General features: G+C 44.0%; 1 protein-coding gene across 2 annotated transcripts in view; it reads right to left on the bottom strand.

The window, feature by feature from the left end:
- The window catches only part of PDZRN3 (PDZ domain containing ring finger 3), a 217,229-nt gene that overhangs the window by 147,012 nt on the left and 46,387 nt on the right, over positions 1–23,830 (bottom strand). Inside the window, exon 1 of one of the 2 annotated variants that reach the window (XM_064496310.1) lies at positions 14,178–14,217. The exons of the other annotated variant lie outside the window; for it this stretch is intronic. The gene's annotated coding sequence lies outside the window, so the exon portion shown is untranslated. Of the gene's footprint in view, positions 1–14,177; positions 14,218–23,830 lie in introns of those variants that run through there. 2 annotated transcript variants of the gene reach the window in all.

Genomic DNA, 23,830 nt, shown 5'->3' with positions numbered 1-23,830 from the left:
GCATTTCCAAGCGCCTGGGTTTTGGCCCCGGAAAGGCCCGGCGCCATCCTGAATCAGGGAAACAAGCCGGGATGTGCACAGACAAGGGCAGAATTCCTTCCACCCCTCTCACGACAACAGCCCAGGTGAGGAATCCTGAGCTCTTGAACAGCTTTCCAGTAATTCATCATCTTCAGGGTTGAAGAGAAAAATTCCCCACCGCCTCACACTAACCAAACTCTGGAAACAGGTTGACTCATTTCACTTCTGTGGTTTTAGAGTAAAAGCTCTGGAGTCTTCATGGCAGTGAGGAGTTTTGTCCTTAAAGCTTATAAGCCTTTCTTGATGAGGAAAAGTGAAACACTCGAAACTGTCATAAAATGACAGCACGGCTGCCCTGCAGCCTGGTTTACAGCTGTGGGTGCTTCTGCCACCATCCCGGCAAAAAGACAGCAGTCCCTGGTGCAGAGTAAACCGCCTGGTAAGAATCTGTAGTCCAGAAGAGTCTGAGAGCTGTAACTTGGGGAGTGGTGAGTGGATGGAGGTGGGGAATCGCTGACAGAAACTGCACAGTGCTGCTGGTCCACACAGCGGCCATCAGCTCTCCTCTCTGCCCTTCCCCGCCCCGGGGCTGGAGGGAAGGGGCTCGGCTGCAGAACAACTGTGAATAGACAATCAGCTGCCTCCACGAGAAGCTGGGGGTGAGACCAAACTCACTGCCACGTGGGGTGTCAGTGGGATGACGGCCACTGCCCTGGCACCCTAGAAACGGGGGGAGAGGCTTTTCTGTTGTTGCTGAAGCTGTGCTAAAGTCTGGTGGGTCAGACCAGAGACAGAGTCAACCCTCAAGCTTGGTTTTATTTATTCTTGGCAAGTCCCAACTTCCTGGTTCTAAGGGGATAAAGGGGTGGGGGCGGGGCGGGGAGTTAAAAGTCTCATAAAAAGGCTCCAAATGCTTCTTGGACACCAAAGAGCTCTTACAAAACTACATTTTGATGAGCTACACGTAAATGAATCAGAAACATATGGATTTCATTTCCTTCATAATACACAGGGGTTTGGGAATGAAGAGGTGGGGGAGTACTTGGCAAGATGAGTCCGGGCTCTGGCGAACTGTTACAGAAAGGGGGGCTTCAGACATTCGCTAAACCTAAATTAAGACTAGAGCGACAATCACCCCACCCCTTCCTCTGTGGGCCTTTGGTACCCACCAGACAACCTTAGATGCTAGTGAGAGAGGAAAAGGACTGCACACCCCAAAGTGACAAGCACTGGGGTCTGGGGCACTCTCTGATGATGGCGGGGACTTGGAAGGGTTTTGTAACCAGCTGAAAAACACTGGATATTTTGGGATTGCTGGGAATCTTGAAGCAGAACAGAGAAACGTTTTATGTCCCTAGGAGCCCACTAAGGGGAATGCAGGCGGTGATTCCCTAAGAGGTGTATCATCAAGGTACCGCGGCAGAGAAGGAATCCTACTTTTGAACACTCACCAATTCCAACCTGAGGCTCTTCACGGCACCACATCTTGGCTATCCTGCAGGGAGCTCGAACCCCTCAAATCCCCGGGATGGAGGCAGGGGAGGGGGTGGGCTGACATCCACACTGCAGAGCCAGGCTTCCCGCCGCTGCCTTTCACACGTGCGTTTTATGAAGCTAATGAATTATGAGGGGGTCATAAAGAAGCCAGGAGTAAATGAGGTTTCTGGAGGGAGCCACTTGATAGGGTCAATCACTCAACACCTGTTTTGGCTAAAAATTCAATGGACTGTTTTAATTTTACCTGTCAGAACCCTAGTGGTGCGTCCAAGTGGAGAAAAGTGAGCCTCGCTAAAGAAGAAAAGTAAGTAAGTAAAACAAAAAAAGCAGGAAAGCAGATGCAGGTGAAGGAGGACATACAGGCAGATGTTAGAGACAGTCCCGAGAACCGATGAGAAAAAACTTCAAAACATCTGGAAAAGAGAGAAAAATGGGATGGAAAATAGCACCTGCCCTCCCCCACCCCCTCCCCGCGGCAGGCCCAGAGCTGGCTGTCTGGGGGTGCAGCAGACGTCCCTAGAACCATTCACTTGCGGAGGTCACATGCCTGGTGGCTTATCTCTTCTCGCCTCTGAACACAAGTACAATCACTTTCTGTTGATAATAATGTTCAGCTTAATTACACAGAGGTTGCACTTGGACATTTCCTTCCTCGAGGCTGAAGTGATGCCATTATTTTTCATTTAATCACAGAATAAGGGGCGCTCTGTTCGTGCCGTCCAGGAACTGCTCCCACAACAATGGTGAATGCCACGGCGGCGCACAACTTCCAATTGCATGATTACTATTAATTAAGGGTCTGTCCAAGGGACAGAATGGGCTCTTTTCTTCTCTCTCGGCCGGCATAGCACTTTCCCTGAGAGAAGCTGCACGGCAGGGAGGGAGGGTGAGTCAGGCCCCACCATCGCTTGGGTTCAAAGCCCAGTCAATTCCACCAGGCCAAGGAGACAGACACGGATCAGCTGCTTTAACAGGTTCGCTCTTCCATCAAGGTCCGGTGAAGACAAATGGGAGGCGATGCAGCCAGCGCACTCCGGGGACAGGGTAGAGACCTGAACACCTAGAACACCGGACGTTTCATTGCAGGCTGTTCACTACAGACTGAGGGCAGTGTTTGGAAAAAGGAAACAGGGGAAGTCCTAAAAACTGGATGAAGAGAAACTTACGATGTCCACCTAAATCAGAAATACACATGTCTAGCCATAGACGGTACATTCTGCAGCTAAAATGTCCTCTTTTGGGGGCCAAGTACCATGCTTTTATTCAGCTCTGCCCTTCTGTGCCATTTCACACTGTCGACAGAACATTAGAATTGTTTGCATTTCATCTTTTCCCAAGCTCTATGTCTCAGTAAAGCTGGGGAATTTGCCAGCCTGTGCAATGATTCTACAGACGCCTGCAACCTTTTCTATTAAAAAAAAAACTTGGACTCTTCCTCTAATCCAGCTCCTTTTAGATCCTGGGTCTCAAGTTGCCTGCTAGTGAGCATACTGGTTTAAAGAAAAAAATCGAATGGCCCAGCTCCCCTAAGAACAGGGAAATATATTTTAATGGTTGTGCCTAGAGCGGCAGTTTTAACTAAAGCAATGCTGGGTATGTGGGTTGGCATCCCTCCTCTTTTTTTCTGTAACAGAATCATATAAAGCTCTTGGAAAGAGCCCTCTAGGCCAGAGGTTCTCAAAGTGGGTTCCTAGAACCAACACATCAGCAATGTCCAGGAACCTGTAAGAAATGCAGACTCTCGGGCCCCACCTCAGACCTACTGCACGAGAAATTCTGGGGGTGTGTCCTGGCTGTTTTCACAAGCTGTTCAGGACATTCTGCTGTGCATTCAAGTTTGAGAATCGCTGCTCTGGGGTGCTGGTCTCCATCCTGGCTGTGCATTATAAACACCCAGAGTGCTTTTAAAACCATCAATACTTGATCCCACCCCAGATCAATTAAACCAGAAATCTATGAAGATGGGGCCTGAGCTTTAGTCTTCAAAAGTTCCCCAGCTAATTCAGTGCACGGTCAAAAGCAAAACCCACCATTGCTGGTGAGCACATGTGCCCCGTGCAGTTTCAAGGTAAATCTCACTGCAGCAGACATTTCAGTGACACCAACGCAACTTTATTTTTGTGGATTAAGTACTGCCTTCTATAAATTAAGGCCCATTTATGTACTTTGACTCCTACCCAAACATATCTTTCTCTAATATCAAGTTTGTGCATCAGAACAAAATACAAGCACCAGGGATCAGGGCAAGGAGGGGATGGATGAACGAATGTTCAGGAAAATAAATGACCTCTGGGCCTCCATTAGAAGTGCAAAGACTTGTCAGGACAACAGTCATACGCACAGTGATGCTCCCAACTGTCCCTGCCCTGGGGAAGCAGAATGTTACAGAATGTTCTTTTTAATGTTTATAATGAGAGTATCAGAAAGAAAACTAGTGAAGGCTGAATAGGTCAGAAAACAGTTCTGGATGCTCTCAAGGAAATACATTTTATTTCTCTGCATCTGTCACCATCCCGGTTCATGTTGAAAGTGACAAATGGTAACGTCATTCACTTAAGTTCAAGTGAAAGCAGATGACTTGGGACGACTAAGCCGGTCAGACATCACTGAGTGTGCGGCGTTTCCATCCGGCTGCCACTTTCAGAGAGGTTGGTTCATGCTGAGTCTCGGGCAGCTGAGAGCAGACAGGGCTCCAGCCACGCCCCACCTGCTCAGGGGCGCACAGCGGGAGTGTCCCTGGTGCAGCGGGCTGCACGTTAGTTACAACCCACGCCGGTCACAACCCAGGAAGGAAGTGCTCCAGTCTGACTCTGCCTCCTCGTCTGTACACTGGGATGTCCACCTCATTTCACGCTCCCTTCAAGAAGATCATGCATGGGAAGCCCTGCTCCATGCAGTAAAGTTTTCATCTTCAAATTGTTTCAAAATGAAAAAGGTTCAAGTATGCACTTCCGCATGACAGCTCCTTCCCTTATTTCTCAATATTGCTCTTTACCAATGCCCCCGGCTCCATGCTGAATATTCCACTCCCATAAACATACTGTATTTTCTAGATTGCAGATAGTAAACTTGCCACTATGCACTCTTCAGCCTGAGTTCCAGTATAATGTTCATCCCAACGTGACAGTTCCCAAGGGGGAGAAATAGCACCGCACTGTACCTGGAACACAGACTCTTCAGTCAGACCCACAGGGCCCCACACTCCACTTACAAGCTTTGTAACCTTACTCAAGACCATTCTGACTTGAAGTCTCAGTTCCTGCATCTGTAAATGGGGAAAGTAATGTTCCCTACCTGAGGGTAATTCTAAGGAATTAAAGAATCTGTTTTTCACATCTGATTCTTCATCTAAGAAAACATCTGTCTTAATTCCAGGAGTAGTATCTAAAATTCAAAGTCAAACACCAACTTTACAAGAGTCCTTATATACCTGGGGAGGGAAGGGCTGGGATCAACCAGAACTGGAAATTGAGTGTTATCTTCCTCCACAGTATTTACCCCTCAAAAAAACCTCCAAGGCACTAAGGTAAAGTGTCAGCAATTATTAGATTATGCCCACAATGATACTTCAGTCACTCTTCACTGAATTTGAGTATATTTAAATCTTGAGTATAAAATCTGATGAAAAATAAATTTAAGGAAAGCAAGCAAACCCCAAAGCATGCACAAATCCTTTATATTTGAACACACACACACAAAACCACTAACTCATAAAATATACAGAAATTATGTTTTTAATTATTTTCCAAACTGGCGGTATTGCCAATTTTCAGCTTAGGTTTAATTCTGTCACTTGCATTGTGGCTAGGTGAGGAAATGTTTATGTGTCCCTAGAGATGGGTATTCAAGTATACATTTCAGAAGAGAAAGAAAAAAGAGGGAAGGAGGGAGGGAAGGAAGAAGGAAGTAAAGAAAAGCAAATGTTGCAAAAACCACAGTCTGTGCTGGATGTAAGTAACAGTTCCAGCTGTTCTTACAGTTGTGCAGTGTTCCTTTGGCTACATTTGAAACTTACATCATTATTTTTCCTAACTCTAATATTAGAAACCCACAGATAAAATCCTGAAAGTGGTAAAGGAACATATTTTTGGGGTGCTGCAACCATGAAGCTGTAGACTAAAAATTTTTCTGTTATGCATTATATTCTTATTTTTCACGGCGACACAATGGCCATTCTCTTTACCTGGATGCACCGGGGAAGAACCTGAGGCCCAGAGATGGTTGGTTAGTAACTCGCTGAAGGCCAACTGCTAGCAGGAAGCTGAGCTGAAAACCCATCCATGTCTGAGAGACTCCTGATGCCTGTGGTCTTCCAGGCCCCTTCCCTGCCACCCCTTCCTGCGGACTGTCCCCTCTACTTCAGTTCAGGGACAATGTCGCAAAGGGAAGCACTCCAGTCCCCGGAGCACAGTCACTTTCTGACTTCCTTCTCACGCCTCCTCTTCTGTTCCCATAGCCACCCATATACTCTAGACTTCGGTGTCCTTATCTAAATAAACACTGCCTCTTGGACTTCTTGAAGGAATTAAAGGAGTAAATGTGTGCATATATACCTACAAGCCGCAGCGCAGTCCTTGAACATAGGAAGTGCTATATAATCACTATTATATTCACGACGAGGTACTAGTTGCCCCAGTAACTTCCCACCATTCAAAATTCCCCCCCCATGAGGTATCTTAATGACTAACTTTAATTGGATAATAACTGTATCTAGATAGGAGGCTTATTGAGAAATTTACAGTTATCTCACTTATTCCTCATGCTCCTATAAAGTTAGGGTATTTTCTTCCCAGGTTAAAATATGAACTCTAAAGAGCAGGTATTTTTGGTGTGTGTGCGTGTATGTGCATGCATGATGGTTTTCAAAAGGACAGCTCACTTTGTTATCAACTAGATTCTGCAGAAACTAAGAGAAAGATTATATAAAAGATTACTGCCAAGACATCACTATTTGTGTCGTCTGGCAAATTCTAATTGGGCTGATCTAGATGTGTTCCTGTGGACTATCTGCCCAGAGAAAATAGGTGCAATTGCCTGGAAGAAGTCTGACTGATAAACTGTTTGGAATCTGAAGATACTCAGCTATGGTAGCTGGAAACCAGCGCTTCAGAATTAAGGTAAATGTTTCTGTTCTTGGATAAACACAGCGCAGTCCTGCAGAGCACAGTCGCTCAGCACGATTCACGCATTCTGAGCAACGCGCTACTCAGGAATAAACAAACTCTCCTCACTGTTCACCACTCTGGTGGAAAGAGAAGTATCCGGTGACCCTACCCGAGTAATCTAAAGAGGCAAAACTAACATGCAAAGTAGGATAACTTAGGACTAAGGCAGAGGCTACAAACAGAGGAAGGCATTCAGAGAATGTAAATGGTGGTGAGAAGACATTCGGCATTCTTTACGATAGTATCTCATTTATTCTTAACGACTGAAGTAGTAAGATACTCTCCCCACTTTATAGATGAGGAAGCTAAAGATCAGCAAACCTAAGTTACCCAGATCCAGTATTTGAATCCAGGCCCTCTGATTTCACAGTTCTCACACTAAAGCTTTCCAGCATATGCTTTTAGGACACAGAATGAGAAACGTCTGTACAGGCTGGAGTGGCTGGCTGGCAAAGGTGACACTGAAGATGGAGGAGACCATCTTCAGTCTGGCAGAGGACAGGCAGAACGCGGGCAAATGAGAAGGGTGTGGACCAGGGTGAGGAGCGATGCAGAAATATGCAAGGCACACACGTGATGGGAGCTCATTCCGACCACAGCCTGTACCAGGGGTATAAGGAAAATGACAAGGAGAAAGAATGGAGTTGGAGGGCAAGCAGCCTACAACTGTACGCAGGTGCCTCACTGGCAGCTGGAGATGCAAAGCAGAGGCTAATGAAGCCCAGAAACCTGGGCAGCACAGGCACAGAGCTGCTGCCTAGAGCATACGGAGGTTTGAGACGGAAGAACAGCGTCAACGTCTGGGTCTGAGTAATGGCATCGTTAGGGCGGGAGAAAAAATCAGGGAAGAGGAACACGTATTTTAACGGGTTTATGTACGCCCGTAAGGTTCTACCTGTATCAAATCCCAGCTAGGAAACTTACTAGCTCTGTTACCTTGGTCAAGTTAGAAAACTTCTCTGGGCCTAATTTTACTCAAACATAAAATGAGAATAGTAAGTACTTATCTCACAGGATTGTTGTGAGGACACACACACACACCCAGTGACAAATAACAAGGGTGGGCACATAGTAAGTAGTTCCTAAGTGTCTGCTCATTGTTGTTGTTACTGTTGTCATCATCATCACTGTTCAGACAAGCATGGTCTGTAGCATTGCGAATTATATGGAGAAAGCAGAAACAACCTTAATGCACATTCACTGAGAAATGGCTGCCCCATGAAATACCAGGCAGCAGTTTAAAAACTGGAGAACAGTTCTGTATATCCCAACCTGGAAAGGCCTTCAGGATGTAAAGTAACAGAAATAAGTAAGCCAGATTCCACACTTCCCATCCACATTCACTAACTGTGATAAGGCAGTGATCATGATGTCTGTCGTACAAATATCTCAGTAATTTTTCAGTACACTCTTTGCAGACCTGTGTGGTGGGGAGAGCAGTCTTCTATACAGATGCATTTAGCAGGGCCAAGCACACCACTGTGACGCCTGAGCCAAAGCCCTCAGTGGCAGGGAAAGAACGAGATTCCAACAAGCCTGACTGGCTGTCTCCCGCTTGAATCACCAGACGAAGCAGATAAGTTGCACAGGGGACAGAAAAATTAAGCATGTCTGTTTTTGCTTCTTAGACACAATTAGGGATTTATAGCCAAAGTGTTGTAATTTTTTGGATCACAGCCAATGATTTTTTTTTCTTTCAAGGAAGATGACTGTACCATAATCATTGACATTTTAAAGGAACATTTTAGAGTCACCACTTTATTCCCCTAGAATGAGCACTAGTTACTAAAACCTAGCCATGTCCCTTGGGACAATGAAGCATATTTCTGAGTATGAGATTTTGGAAAAGCTCTTAGAAGGAGCACCTTTGTTCTCAGAGTAAAACAACAAAACAGCTGCAATGGTTACTGAAAGGCAGAGCCAAACTCTGGATCCACAAACCCACAGAGAGAAGACTAATTTGCAGAGATTCCTACAGTCCAGGATATTTAGAAACAATTCAATTCTCTAAAGTAATTAAAATTTTCCCACTGACATTTTGTAAAAATGATTGTTCTCCTTGGCATTGCCTTTGCTTATGAAAAATAAGAGGTGTCTTCAGACTGGCTTTGGCATGATGACCTCCAGTCCCATATTACATGAGTCTGAATCAGTGCCACATCTCAAAGTCCTAAACTTTGGAAAGATAAGACTGACAGAAAATAGACACAGTGAGTTTACATCCTAGGAGAAGGGGAAACTGTATGAAAAGAACAAGGTTCAGGATGTGGAGAGATGATAGGGAGGGGGTGATGGTAACTCTGGTTCTCCATTTCTGAATGTAAAGCAACTATTGTTTAAAACGTATAAAGGCAAAAAGAATAGGCTTAAACTCAAGACTGGTTCTAGCTGGATCTATGTTTTCCTTTCATGTCCTTACCCATAACTAAACACATACATAAATTCAAACATAAACCTGATACTTAACACATGCAGGGAGCTGTGCTAATTACTGAAGAGGGCAAAGAGATTCTGCAAAGACCATATTTACAAAAAAGGATTCATAAGAGAAATTTTCTCAAAATGCCCCCAACTGCCCAATTTTCTTTCTCAAGTCTACCACTGATTTGAGAAATTCTTTCAGCTTTCAAAATCCTTATCTTAAAAAGATCATAATCATTATAAACTCACTCTTTACTATTTGAAATTTTTATAATGACATCAAGGAAATCTCAGATATAATAAGAAATAATCAGTCACAATCTATGTTTATCATGTCAAAAAAATCTGAATAAAAAGGTAAGACTTTGCTAAACATCATTTCAGACATTAATAATATAAAACATAAAATAACATAGCATTATTTTAGAATAATGTAAAATTATATGAAAATATAATAAATATCTAATATAAGGAATACTATAATTTTGTCCTTTTCCTGTTGGTGAATGTAATGCTATGCCACCGAAAAAGAGCTTTCAAAATTTACATAAATATTTTCATCAAGAGATTTTAGGTATTTAAATTAAGCAGAGAGGTAAATGATCAGTCAAAAGGTCTTTTTTTTTTTCTTCCCCTATGACAAATATTTACACCAGGCTTCTGGTGGACCAGGGATGGTTCCTGGTGCTGGGGATAAACCAGTTGTCAAAATAGGGAGAAGATGACGGTAATCAAATAACCCTGATAGAACTACAAACTGCGCTTGGAGACAATTTTGTGCCAGGAATCAAAGGCAACCCTGAAGAAATGAGATCTGAGAGGCTCTCCAAGGAATGCTGAGGTCACAAGGCAGGTTTGTGGAAGCAGCCCAGAAACTGGGGAAACGTCCAGCCCCAAGGGTCTTCCCCACTCGACCCCATGGAGGATGCTGGGGGCAGGGATTCAAGTGCCACGTGTGGACCGCACTGTGGACGTGTGTGATGACTAGCTGCCCAAGGACCCGCGCCCTCCTCCCCTCGGACTCTGCCCCCTGCTTCTCTTCCCCAAGGGCCTGCCGGGCTGCTCTCCATGCTGCTCCTCACACACAGATGTGTGGGGCACGGCTGATGGTGGTGAGACCCAGAAAGGGGGCTGGTGTTGGCAAGGTGAGAACTGGACAGAGGGAAGGAGGGCTTGTCTGCCCCTCTTCCCTCTGGTCCCCTTGCTGCGGGGGGGGGGGGGGGGGACCCTGGACAGGACGGTGGATGCCTGCTCCCTCTCCCCTCCCTTCCTCCCAGCTCTTTCACCAGGAAAACATCCAGAGCCTGGGGTTTCTGAACTCAAAAACAGCTCAACGATGGGAGGCCAGCTGCTTTTAAAAAGAAACAACACAAGTATTCTTTGTTTTACAAGATCTTTTCCATTTCCGGGGGGAATAAAAGGAGCATATTAAAGACAACAGCTGCTTCAAGTTAATAAAATCTGAATTATCTTTGCTTGGAAACTCATCACTAGTTTTCAGTTAGGAAGCTAGATTTCTGTGACTGTTTCTCATCTTGTGATTTGAGTCCTTCGTTCTTGTGGTGGTAATAAAATCGAATGTGTGGTGATCCTTTATTCTTAATTTAGGTTCATAATGATACATTTTACGTCTAAGGCCTCATATTAGAAACTATGCAATCAAACTAGTGGTGGTAAATGAAAGTAATTACAAATCTGGAATGTATCTCAGCATTGTTAATCAATCTCTTTGGCTATTTTCTTCTATTTAACATTTAAATGTCACATCTTATGTCTAAAGATTAACATTATACTTCTGAAGAATATTTAAAGATACAAGGGACTATGCTGTCACAATGATTCAAATGGCAGGCAATTTAATAAGGTTTTAAAACATCATTTCCAATCATTTAATTAACTCTCTAAGTACTGAGTTGTAGAACATGAGCACCACTTACTTCAACTTGTGTCCTGCACACAAGCAGGAACAAAAATAAGAAAACTCAGTAAGTTACTGGTTTAATCTCAGCTTTTTAAATGCATAAAAATAAAGAGTAGAGGAAGCACCAAAATGTTAACAGTGTTTATCTCTAGTTGGCGGGATTTCACCCTGTCACATATTTTTCCGTATGTTCTATAAAATGAAAAGATATTTCTTTCATAATTTGAAAAAAGAAGTCTCTATTTTTCATGTGTTTTTTGTCTTTAGGACTGAAGAAGTCAAATACAGAGACTGCTTCCAAAAATAGCCCTCTGCAATGTAACCATGATTTTTATATAATAAAAATAAAATCCATGGCTAGCTGTGTAATAGAGGAAAGCTCCATGGGTAAAAACCCAATCAACCAACCAAGAAACCCTCCACGAGCGTATCTGGAAAGCTAGGAGGCAGATTATTTTAAAAAGTAACTACGAAATATTAGTTTAAATGCCCTAATTTTTTCACAGTATGACAGATCTTTCTAAGATATAAGCATCACAGCACAACACTTCAAAAATGTTATTATTTTGAAAACGAATGTTTTTACTGTAGGATTCTCAGTTTACAATGCTGTGTCAGTTTCTGGTGTACAGTGTAATGTTTCCGTCATACACACACATACATATATTCCCTTTTATATTCTTTTTCATTATGGGTTACAAGATATTGAATATAGCGCTCCTTGTGCTATACAGTATGAACTTGTTTATCTATTTTATATATATTAGTATCTGCAAATCTTGAACTCCCAATGTATCCCTCCCCACCCTGTTTCCCCACTGGTAACCATGTTTGTTTTCTATGTCTGTGAGTCTGTTTCTGTTTTATAAATAAGATCATTTGTCATTTTTTAAGATTCCACATATAAGTGATATCATACGGTATTTTTCTTTCTCTTTCTGGCTTCCTTTACTTAGTATGACAATCTCCAGATCCAACCATGTTCCTGCAAATGGCATTATTTTATTCTGAAAACTAATTTTTTTTTCACTCTAACACACGAAAACCCCCCACCCCCCAAATATAATACACTTAGAGTATTGACTCAATCAAAACAGAAAAATAGGCAAAAATAAACGAAATGCTTCATCCCTCATTGGCCTTTGCCCAGTCTGAGGCACATCCAGCACCCAGGCTCAGAACTGTGAACATGCAGACTCTCCTTACTGTTGCTTTTCCTGTCCAACCTCCCTCTTGGTCAGGGGCTGCCACCCCAGGACTGATAAGATGGGGTGAGAGGTAGGTGGCTCCAAGCCTGCAGAGTTTCCATTCCACGACCCCTGTAAATGGCAGGGAGGGGTAGGCTTAACTTGTAATCATGGTGGCAGCTTTCCATTAGCCTCTTACATCGTGCATGCTGTGAGCCTTGAGTTGCATCCCTGCTCCCTCAAGCCAGGAATACCTGAGATCCCTACTGTTTGCAGCCTCTGCCAGAGGAACACTAAAGCTTCCAAGGACAGGGGTCTGATATGCTCGGCAGGCTGCCAGATGCTCCCAGTTTACCCAACTACTGACCACGGAGTCCACAGTATGCACGGCACCAGGTGTAGAATACAAAAGAAAAGCTACAGTTGTGTCGAGACAGGGCTCCTGTCCTCAGGAAGTGCCCAGGTACCCCCAGCCATCAGGACACCCAGGTGACCTCTGTATAGGGCAGTTTTCCGGCTCATGTCTTTCAGTGGATTTGGATTTGCTACATTCTGCCTGGTTGACAAGATCCTTTCCAATCTGAGGCGTAACGGAGGAAGAGCTACTCAGATCTGTGTTTCTTAAAAGGACAGGTGCAGCCCAGCAACATGCTGAACTTTGATTCCAGGGGAGGAAGGAAAGGGAACCCCTCATGATAATGGAGTTAACAAAAGAAGAAGGGACAGCATTAAATGGGGTCTAATCTACAAAATACGTTGACACAGGAATCCAAACAAAAAACCCTCAGAACTTGTCTGAGGAGTTCACATTAAGGAGAAACTCTCTGACGCTAACACATCTGAAACATCTCTCTCACCCACTTGTTAATTTCCTTTTGCATCAGGGTCACAGGCCTTAAACTTGGTGCCTTCGGCTGATCTGAAGACACTGTTTTCCCCTGCACATTAAAGCACATTCTAGTGACTGCATGTGGTAGTTGTCCACTTATGTAAGAAGACTGTTTCCTTTTAAAATAAATTCACATTTTTAAAGAGTGAACTTAAATAAAAATATTAAATAAATAACAACATGGATCACAGAAGAACTGATGGTGGTATCCGGATGACTGAAGTCTCGCCAAGGCTGGGGTTCAGTTTCAATGTGCATGCAATTAAATAAAACAAAACAAAACCCTAAACAACTAGAAAATTACCCCGGCACAATATTATTTTAGTCCTTCCTTAGAATCAATATTTATACTTACAGAGAGTACATGAGCATCCAGTTCATTTAGAAATCACAGATAATATTTTCTGTCGAGGGCAGAGGCAGCAGCACTGCCCGCAGTCCCTAATATGATCTAATTAGCACGGGCAATGTTAAAACTTCTCTGTGCATGGGGCATCTCCCCAGAGTCTGCACGAGACAGTCAAGATAACTAACACACTGTAGATATTTACATGGCTTTAATCCAAGAAGGCTTAAAATCTTGTTCCTTGAAGCTTTGAGATGTTTTCCCTTAAGGCCTCAAGAAAGCCTCTTTTATGTGCCCAGTGCTATGCTACGCAATTTATACATAACTTCCTAATTTGATTATCACAAGGATCCTATTACTTATCATTAGTAATGTACCCATTTTACAGATGAAAAAACAGAGATAACAAAGATGGAATAACTAGAATAATCTTGAAGCTGAGTATTCTCCTTCTCCCCAACCCCTTCCATACAAGGATGTGTTTGAGAATACAATCTCCAGAGTCTGGTTTATACACACATATTGAGAAACAGGATACTTGTATAAAACATGGATTTTGTCTGACAACTGACTTCTCTGCAAGCAGGATCACGTTTAGTTTTTACATCTGCTCAACTACTCTCTCGGAGCTGTTTCAAAAGTGGCAAACATTCTGAAAGTGGTCCACCTTTGAACTAGGAGGGTTAATCCCCATATAGACAAGCTCCTACACCTTCTCTCAGCTTCTTACCTGCTGTGACCGGTGCGGGTGGCCCTCTGTCCAGTGGCTGCGACAGAGGGAGTGTCCTGGCTCTGATCACTCAGCCTTCCCAGAAGGAAAGGCTGCTGCACACACCAGAGGCAAGGGCTTCCCAGACAACAGACACTGCTTCTATTCACTGACAGAGACCACCCCCCACCACGTGTGTCCTTAAATGTGTGGGTGCTGAGGCTGAAAGCTTCCTTTCTCCGCGTCTGACATGACTATCCTGCTCCCTTGCCAGGACACCAGTGTTCTTTGAGAAGCACTGAATTGAACGGGTGCTGAAAACCACTGCTGTTCCCATCCCGGACCCGGGGGAGGCAGCTGTGGTCAGTCTTCACACGCAGAGCCTGGTGCACATGTTAGCTACCACGTGGGAGGGCTGCGTTTGGGAAATGTCACCCCGAACTCAAGGCCTGTGTCTCCATTCCTAGACAAACTTTTAAAAAGAGTTCTCTTTCCTCATTTCTTGGTGTGATTGTAAACAAATAACCATAACTTGGTACAGTTAATAGCTCACAGCAACCCAAATTATCTTTTATGTTGGAAAAACAGAAAAACTCTTTTTTTTTTTTTCTCATTAGGAATCCATCTGAGCCTGCTGGATTTCTAGAAGATATACTCTGCTTGCCCAACTCCACTGCCAATATCCTCTGGGAGAATTATAAATTTTGGTAAAAAACAAACAAACAAACAAACAAAACAACCCTTCTGATCTGAGTGGATCTCTAATCCCAAAGCAGCACAGGAAAGCCTGCATCCTTGTGACTCGAACAATCACAGTGATACACGGTCCCTCCTGTCTCTGGACGGTGCGCAGAGTAGGAGCTGACTGACACTTAATAAATTAATGTCAAACTGACACAAAATGGCAAGAGAACTTCATTATAACACTCAGGGTTAAACTAATAAAATAAGTCTAACAGGTGATGTAATGCAGGGTGTATGTGAACATAGGACACCCTGTTACAGGAAGATTATGAGATGCGATTCTTATAAAACACCGACCCCAGAAAGCCCTGATGTTAGGAGGTGTTTCATTAGATTGAAATTAGCCATGGTTTCCAGAGTCTCTTTGAAAAAGTAAACAAAAAAGGCCCCATTCCTTGTCAACTACAGACAAAACGTGTCATTACTCAGACCTCAATTTGCTTTTGGAGAACCATGTTACAAAACCATCCTCCAGCCCCACAAGCCCGTGTGCACCCAGGTCAGCCCCATCCCAGGTGCTCTGTGTACCTTTTCTGGCCTCCATTTAGTGCAATAGCAACTAAAATGTACAAAATCCATCTGGGGGCAGAATGGATACACATGGGCCTTTTTTTCCCTCCCCCAAATCAGAGCTCAAATAGACAGCACCATGAAACAGCTTTTTGTGCTTTTTAAAAAACTTTTCTCCTCTTTTTAACTTGAAGAGGGGAAGAAAATTCTTTGGCAAAGGTTGCTAGATACACCTCTCACCTTCAGAATGAAGTGTCATCTCCTTTAAGTGGCACTGTTAGCATACAACATTTCCAAGGAAGCTGAATTCCTTTTTCTATAAATGGAAAACATGTTTTTAGACTTTTATGCTTATCCTTACTTAGCCAAAGGCAGCAATGTGCCAAATTATATTTCTATTTAAAAAAGGTAGATGAGCCGGATAAACCAAAAGCAGTGTTTAGGAGAAAGCTGAAGAGACCTGCAGAAAGAACATGCTTTCTATCACATTTACACAGACTATGGGGTGTGTGCCACAGGGAGCTGGACCCCAACCCCAGCCCCGTCTACACTCCATCAGCTCCCCCGAGCCCCTGCAGCCGACTTCTCATGTCAAAGCTTGAACCCCTGGTTGAAGTTTCCCCTCTACCCTGCCCTTCCTCTGGTGGGGTGAAAAGGAGTTCTAGTTTCAACCTGATCTGAACAGCACCCTGTGCCCACTGGGTGATCTGGTCTTTCCTAGGGCTGGTCATGCCTGAAGTCATGCAGAACCTTTCTCAGAGTCATAACCATCACCCCGTTCCCTGCCATGATTCATGGTAAACCTCTTCATTAAGAACCCACACTCTAAAACCAGCCAAATATGGGCTGGACTCCTACCTCTGCTACTTACCAGCTGTGTGACACTGGGCTAGTCTAACCTACAAACTGCATGCTTTTCATTTGTAAATGGGAATAACATGCTTATTGTGAGACTGGACTGAGATCACACCAGTAGAGCTGTATGCACGCTGCCTAGTACACAGTAAGTGCTCAATAACCATTAAGTAGGTGCCACCTTGGTTTTATTATTCTCATCATCACTACTACTGCCACTCCCAATTGCTCATTTTACAACAAATATCAAAGTTACCCAAGTAAAGAATTGTTAAAGTAACTGTATATACAGCCTGATACAGTATCGTATGTGCTCTGTGTTCTCTGGGGCTAGAAGGAAATAATGTATCCCTCAAAATTAACAGGGGTGAACAAGTCAGTTAATCTCGTTAAGCCTTATTTCCTCAACTGGAAAGGAGAAAAGCTGGATGCACTGACAGTTCATGTTTGTGAATGGTGTCTCTAAGAATAAGGCTGATAAACCTGTATGCTGATTTCAACTCCCACAATGCCCCATGAAGACAGGACCAATCCCACAGGTTTCCGAACTGGCGCTGTTTGTTGAAAACTATGTTTCCAGTGAAAAGCATCCCTGTTCTCATAAAAGCCAGGTTTGTCTTCACTCCTCAACCCATTTCCTGAAGCTTACCCTGTGAGATAAGGATTTTTATGTCAAAGAAGTAAGCGACATCTGAGAAAATGAAAAATAAACTCGATACCTTTCCTCAACTTCAGAATAGTCAAACATTTGAAAGCCTAAATGTTCCAAGTATTAACACAATTAGGGGAAAAGGCAAGGAAGGGAGTACAAGCCTGAAATTTCCAGAGACCACATGATGACTGTTCGACAACTGTGAGCTGTATTATAATTTTTTATTGTAAGAGAGAGACGAAGGGAGGGTTTAACTCTGCAACTCTGCAGTCAGACTTACTCGATCCAACTTCCTTTTCTGGTTTACACAAAATGAAATCTTTTCTAGGACAAGGAATGCAGTAAAACCTCCGTTGGTAAACAGCATGCTCACCGAACACATCTGGATGAAAATGCTATTTTAAAATCTCACTGGAAGAGTCACATGACCTGTGAGCACAGCATTCATCTCACAAGAGAAAATAATGCAAGAGTAGCTTTCACTGCAGAATTCCCAGGAGGAAACTCCAATGTGAAGGTAGGAATGCTCCACCCAAAGAACTGCCACTTTGTTTCCCATCTGTAAAATGTTTATTATCAGAGAGCAATAAACACACCCATGCAGGGAGCTTCCAGGATAAATCTGGAATGGCAGTGACCACTCACTGCCTGTTCATCTCTTTCTCACCTTTTCTTTGACAAAACAGTCCATGTTTTAATCACCCTCAGAGAAAGTGAATAGATCACACCTAATTCAAGTCTCAGAACTGGGTTAGGGGTGTGACCCATTTTGTCCAACAAGCCACTGTCAAGGTGCAGTCTCCTCTTGAGCTTCGAGGAAAGCATCTTTCACACTTATACAGAGAGACAAGGAAATTTTGTCTTGCTGCTGTCTCTGGAGGCTGTCATGTCTAGATGTGATGCCAGGATCTTTGGCAGCCATCTTGTGACCATGAAGAGACCAGGCTAACATGCTAAGGATGGCCAAGAAGAACCCAGGACCTTGACAAGATCACTGAGCTGCTCAACTCACTGGCCTGGGAATTACCCAGTCCTCATATCTAAGACGATATGTTTAAGCTGTTTTGATTTGAAAGTTCCACAAAGTTCAGCTATAGCTGAAAATACCTAAAGTAATACAGTTGGACTAGTGGAAAAATATGAGACAAAAATCTAGTTGTTCATTAGACACATTCTCCACCAGTCATCCAGAACTGGATTGTTCTGCCTCACCCAAATGGCAAGATGTAAAAGGAACAAGTTTTAAGAATCAGGTAGTTAGAACAACGTGGACACCTATCATTGAGGAGGGAGTTTTCCTCAGCTTACCTGGATCCTTCCATATCGGATGAACAATGCCTGAATCATGTGCTGGACTCTTCGATCTTTAAGACAAATATTTATGAATAAGCCTTCTAAACTACATGCAGATATGCTAAGGGTCAAAAACCAATCAGTAACTATATAATCTGTAAAAAATTGCCAGGTACAATTGCTATTAGAAATATAAGTTCAAGATCATGGCCTGGGTTTCCAACGTTTAAAAATTCCTCAGGTGTTTAAAGCAAAACTGATGATTAACAGATTTTATCAATTCTACTCAAGTATAGCAAGCATTGCAACTTCTTCTAACTTGAAGTCCGTTGTATTAAAAAAAAAAAAAATCCCCCGAAGCAAGTCTTATGTATCTACCAGACATTATTCAGAAACCTACACATATTAAAATCTAAACCTGGTTCATTTGTGAAAATATGCTTTCATAACAATTTTCACACTTCACTCAACCTTCCATCAGTCTGCTTTCTGCCTTTTGAACATAAACATTCAACGAACAGCTTAGCCTTTAAAAACCTCAGCTATTTCCCTCCTCAATTAAATATTAACAAAGGGCCTCCCTCACAGGTGTCAGGCACTGGACTGGGGCAGCAAGTACAAAGATGGAAGCCTGGCCTTTACAGAATGCATGTTTTTATGGTGGAGACAGACTAATAAACTCAATTAAATCATAAACGCTAAAAACAAACTAAAAGAAAGAAATAAAATTCATGCTCGTGACTGATGCCAGTGAAGGAAGAAGAGGCGAAAGGAGACAAGGAGTGGGAAGGCAATATTACTTGCAATGAGAATTAAACAAGGTCTCTTGGACAGGCAACATCCAGGCTGAGATCTTAGAGAGAAGAAACCATCCAAGGAAAGAGCCAAGCGAAGCCAGGCATCCAAGAGAAATGGACGCTGGTCCTAAAGCCACAGACCTCAGTGATCTCATCTGTAAAATGGTACAGATCATCAGTAACCTGCCTATCTCCTGGGAGCTGATTGTGAGTACTGGAAAAAAAAAAGTCTTCCTTTTAAATTCTGGGTTAAAAGTCTTACAAGCAATAAAGCATCCTTAATATTAATCTTTCCCTGGAAAGGCATGAGGTTTTTTTTGCTCTAAAATACACTCATTGCTGTCTTAAGTTTCACAGTGCATCTCTGAAAGCATCACATTTAAACCAGTTTTGACCTGAGAAGTTTTATAGCTTCTGAGATACCCAAGCATCCACAGGGCTCCCTGCATGCTGAGATACGAATCACTCTCCTACAGAACTCTGGTAAATGCACATCATTACTATAATGAGCAACACCATTACACTGCAGAGCTGCCTTCCACACAGTCACCCAAGTGAGCGAGAGCCATCAACGGCAGGCGGTGCGTCCCTGGGCAACTCACTGGATGTAGTAACATGTGGCAGCAAAGGCAGCTTGGAATTTGCTGGCGGAAGACCAGACCCTGTGTGCGGCGTACTCTCTTTATAGCCCTGCCTCCTAACGCATGATGTTTGCCATGCAATTACATAAAAATTAAATCATCAGCCACAGCGCTGAGTGGAAGTAAAATCCTATGATTAAAATGAGTGACAAAACTATTAACAAGCACAGAGCATTATGCTGAGACTGTTCCTATTTGATTAGGGTAAGCTAGACCTGCAGTTTTTAAAAGATTTTAATCTATAATGGAAAAGAATAGGAAAAGGAATATATGTATATATATGTATCACTGAAGCATTATGCTGTACACCAGAAACTGACACACTGTAACTGACTATACTCCAATAAAACAAAACAAAGAAAAAGAGATTTGCACTGCCACGGGGGAAAGGTAACGGCAATTAGAGAGCACTGCTGGAATTCCTGTTCAGCCCCCAGATCCCTGAGGATGTAGGTATCATTATTCCCACTTCCAGATGAAAACGTGAGATCCTGCGAAGTAAAAGAATTTGCCCAAGGTATGTGCTGTGGCTGAGTCAAGCTCATTTCTGATTCCAAATCACGGGCCATTTTTCACTGTCACGTTTCCTCACCTGGTAAATTGTGTTCAAGTTTTCTTTATTCCTTGATTAATCAGGAGTAAGAAGTTTTTTTGCAGGTCCTTCATAAAAATTTCAGTCCCTCAAGATGAACAAGAGGAACCTGGAGAACGTTTTATGAAGGCTGAGTTTCTCTCAAAACAGCCTCTGGTTAACATCAGAACAAGCAGGTTAGTGGTTCTTCGTGCAGAGGGAGGGGCTGTGTGAGCACCTCATACCTGTCTGATGGGACATATGCCTGCCTCTTGGATGTCACACTTTTTCAAGCCTCTTGGCTTCTACCCTGACAAGTCCTGCTGCTCAAAATACAGTGCTTTGTAAATACAACTTTTTGGAAGACAGCAGAGAAATTTTATGAGCATGTGCCTATTAACCAAAACAGATGCCAAACAGTTATAGTTGTACTGAACAGGTAACCACTTGACCTTATCCATGTCAGAGATCCATGGCTTCCTGCCTCTGGTGTTTCAAGTGCGGGTCTTCTAAAGACAAGTTCGCAAGGTTTTCCCCTAGTGCTACTTGCTGGCTTTACACCTTGGGCGATTTACTCTTCTCTTCTCTGCTTTCTACCAAGACTGGTCCCTCTTCAGTGAAGCCTTCTAAGTGCCCCCGCTCCCCCAGGGGCCACCATACTCGGGAACAGACCCCACCCAGCACTGCAGCCTGGGGCCCGCAGTGCTCAGGCTAGGACCCTCACAGCATGGTGGCAGTGTCCCAGCGGCCATCCTCACTGGGCTGGGACGTCTCCAGGCAAGACCTGAGTTTCCCTTTCTTTTCCTGCCTACCACTGAGCATGGTGCCCTTGAGCACCAAGTTCCAACTGATACTCATTGAGCCGTCACCTGCCAAGTGGGCCCAGAGACGGCTGGGGGTGGCAGTGATGCAGATGAGGGACTCTGAGAGATTGAGAGAAGTGTCTCTGGGTGAACTGACATCTACCCTCTGGGTCACCTCACTCATCTCTTCAACACTGTGCCCTGGTTTCCTCATCTGGAAAAGGGATGACAGAGCTGCAGTCAGGGTGACAAGCAGAGAAGGTTGGGAGTCACTGTCTCCTGGAGGGGCTGAGGATATAACGGACACTATCTTAGCCTCCTGTCACTTTCTGTCCCCCTACCCACCTTGCTTCATTTACTTCCAGGCACTTAAGACCCAGCGGACATGTTATTTGTCTGGCTCTGCCCACTGCCAGGCTCCGCCTGACGAGGATGGAAGCCCCTGGAGGACAGGACTCCGGTTGTCTTCTCCACTGGGCACCAAGGACAGGAGAGACAGGTAGAAGGACTCAAGTATTTCTTGAATGAATGAGCAAATGAACAGCTGAATGAAAGACTAGACAAATACTAACTAACCAGCTCATGGAGCATATACTGTCTAAAAGAGACGAGGAACGTTAACACAATGGGAAGAGACTGAAGCGATATTTTATGGCAATAATTACAGGGCTATTTCCGCCTTTGTGTTAGTCACAAAGTAAAGGCTGCACACGCATTAAATTCTTAGAAATGAACCGATGGTTGATTTTATGTGACGTGGCACAGGAGACCTCACACCTGTACCTCACCTGTCCTGGACTCTCCATTATATAACGAATGCTGCATGAACCCACACACTCATTTCCAACAGAATGATGCTTTAACAAAGCACTCGGGAAAGAATGAGTCCTCTGTCAGAAAACCTCCCGCTCCGGGAGGCCACCTGCTTACACTCAGGTTTCCTCAGAGGCTAGTCTTTGAATGACCAGATCCTTTCTGCCCACAAGGAAGCACCACTGGGGCCCAGCAGGAGCCTCCCTCCACCCCAGGGGCCATGGGATCAGGCTCCACCAGCACCGAGAATGGAGGAGGATGAGCAAGAGGAAGGACAGGGGCTGAGGATGCCCAGGAAAGAGGACCGCAAGCTCCAGAACCCCTCTCTAGACTCACACCTGCCAAGACGTTCCTAAAAAGTCTTTCAAGATCTTTGCTTCATTCTCACCTTCAACATCTTATAAATGCCCACGTGCCTGTTTTTCCAGATCCGTGTGGCTGTGGGCAGTCAGAAAACTTATGCAGAAGATCAAGACAAAGGTCCTGATTTTTATCATCATCACAGTTACCTGTTCAACTTGCACGAAAGCCCTAAATTAAAAAGCATCATTGCCTCCATCCAGCACTGAGTTCTCCAAGATACCATGTGATAAAAGTGGATCCTAACTATCCCTTTCCTCACGTTTCACTTAACAACGTGCATACACACAATCTCAGTTCTCCCGCAAACTTTCTACACTACATCATGTGTAAACTAAAATACTCTGGAGTGCTTTTACTTCTCCCATTTTTAAAAGGTCTCTGTATCCCTTTCTTAATATCCAATGGTGAGAAAAGTGATTTATCACCTGCCACGGTAACTATTCAGCATTCCCACCATAAATTGTACCTTTGGGACAAAACCCTTATCTTCAAAAACAGATAGCATCAACCATTACTGCTTTCGGTGTCAATGTCCTTATATTTAAGAACAACTCTGTTTTCCTTCTAAAGCCTTAAACATATTAGTAGAAGACTCACTCGGAGCAAATGCCTTCGGTGAGGGGCAAGCCAGCTGAAGCAGCCTTCTCACTTCTGAGCGAGGGCAGGATCCCTGAGTAAACACGTTCCGCAGGGGCTGTGCCCAAGTGCATTTTTCAAAGACCACTGCCATTTGGCTGAAGTCAGCTCTGGAGGGCTGCATACCTTTTCAATCAAAGCCACAGGTGCCGGAGCGAGAGCCCTGCCCTGGGAGAAGGGCCCCGAGAAGCCTCTCTCCACGAGCAGGCGGGCCTCACCTCATCAAAGACTCTGCCCCCAGAGTTCATCTCTGCTCAGGACCCAGAGAGCAGGGGGAGCGCTGGGAAAGCTGAGAGGGTCACACAGGCTTCCCAGAAAGACAGTAATGGACCGTCCTGGACTGAGACAAAGAACAGCACAGGGCGTTAGGCTGGAGGAAAGTGTCCCAGGCAGTATGGTGCCTAAAGTGAGCAAGGGACAGCCAGATGGCTTTCAGAAAATTAATCAGGTTTCTGTCAACAGAATTTGGACTCATACCAAAAAGTGATCTCGAAAATCACCTCATTTAGTGTCTTCCTTCTGCAGGGAAGCGAGCTGGGGTGCTGAGCTAGGGTTTGGGCCTCTCAAGTCATTCTTTCCAAACCCAATAATAAAATAAATAAACGAAACACCAAATCTGTTTGCTCACAGCTGTGCGTCTTCTAACTGTTGTGACCCAGTTTAAAGGGTCACGTGGCTTACCTTCCTCGACCTCTTACCCCACCTTCAAAGATTTTAATCAGTTCTTCCCAGGAATCAAAGTTCACGTGGTCAAACTGCTAGTTTTGCTAACTCCTAACTCTGCTGGGTGGGAATCCAATGCTATGTTCTATTCTAGGAGACTGGTTATTAGAGAAAAGAAATGAAGCCCTGGATCAATTCATCACAATAGGGAGAAATACCACAAGCGTTCCTCTGTTCCTTGGAGTGTGTTCCTCTTCCAGGGCCTCAAGACTTTGCATGGATGTCAGGGAATCAAGCTATCTGGTGATCTCTGTGTGAACAACCCCTATAAAT

The sequence above is a fragment of the Camelus dromedarius genome, chromosome 17, assembly GCF_036321535.1.
Source record: "Camelus dromedarius isolate mCamDro1 chromosome 17, mCamDro1.pat, whole genome shotgun sequence".
Classification (NCBI taxonomy): Eukaryota; Metazoa; Chordata; class Mammalia; order Artiodactyla; family Camelidae; genus Camelus; species Camelus dromedarius.
Note: the sequence above shows the minus strand (reverse complement) of the source record. Positions and strands in the feature narration are given on the sequence as shown.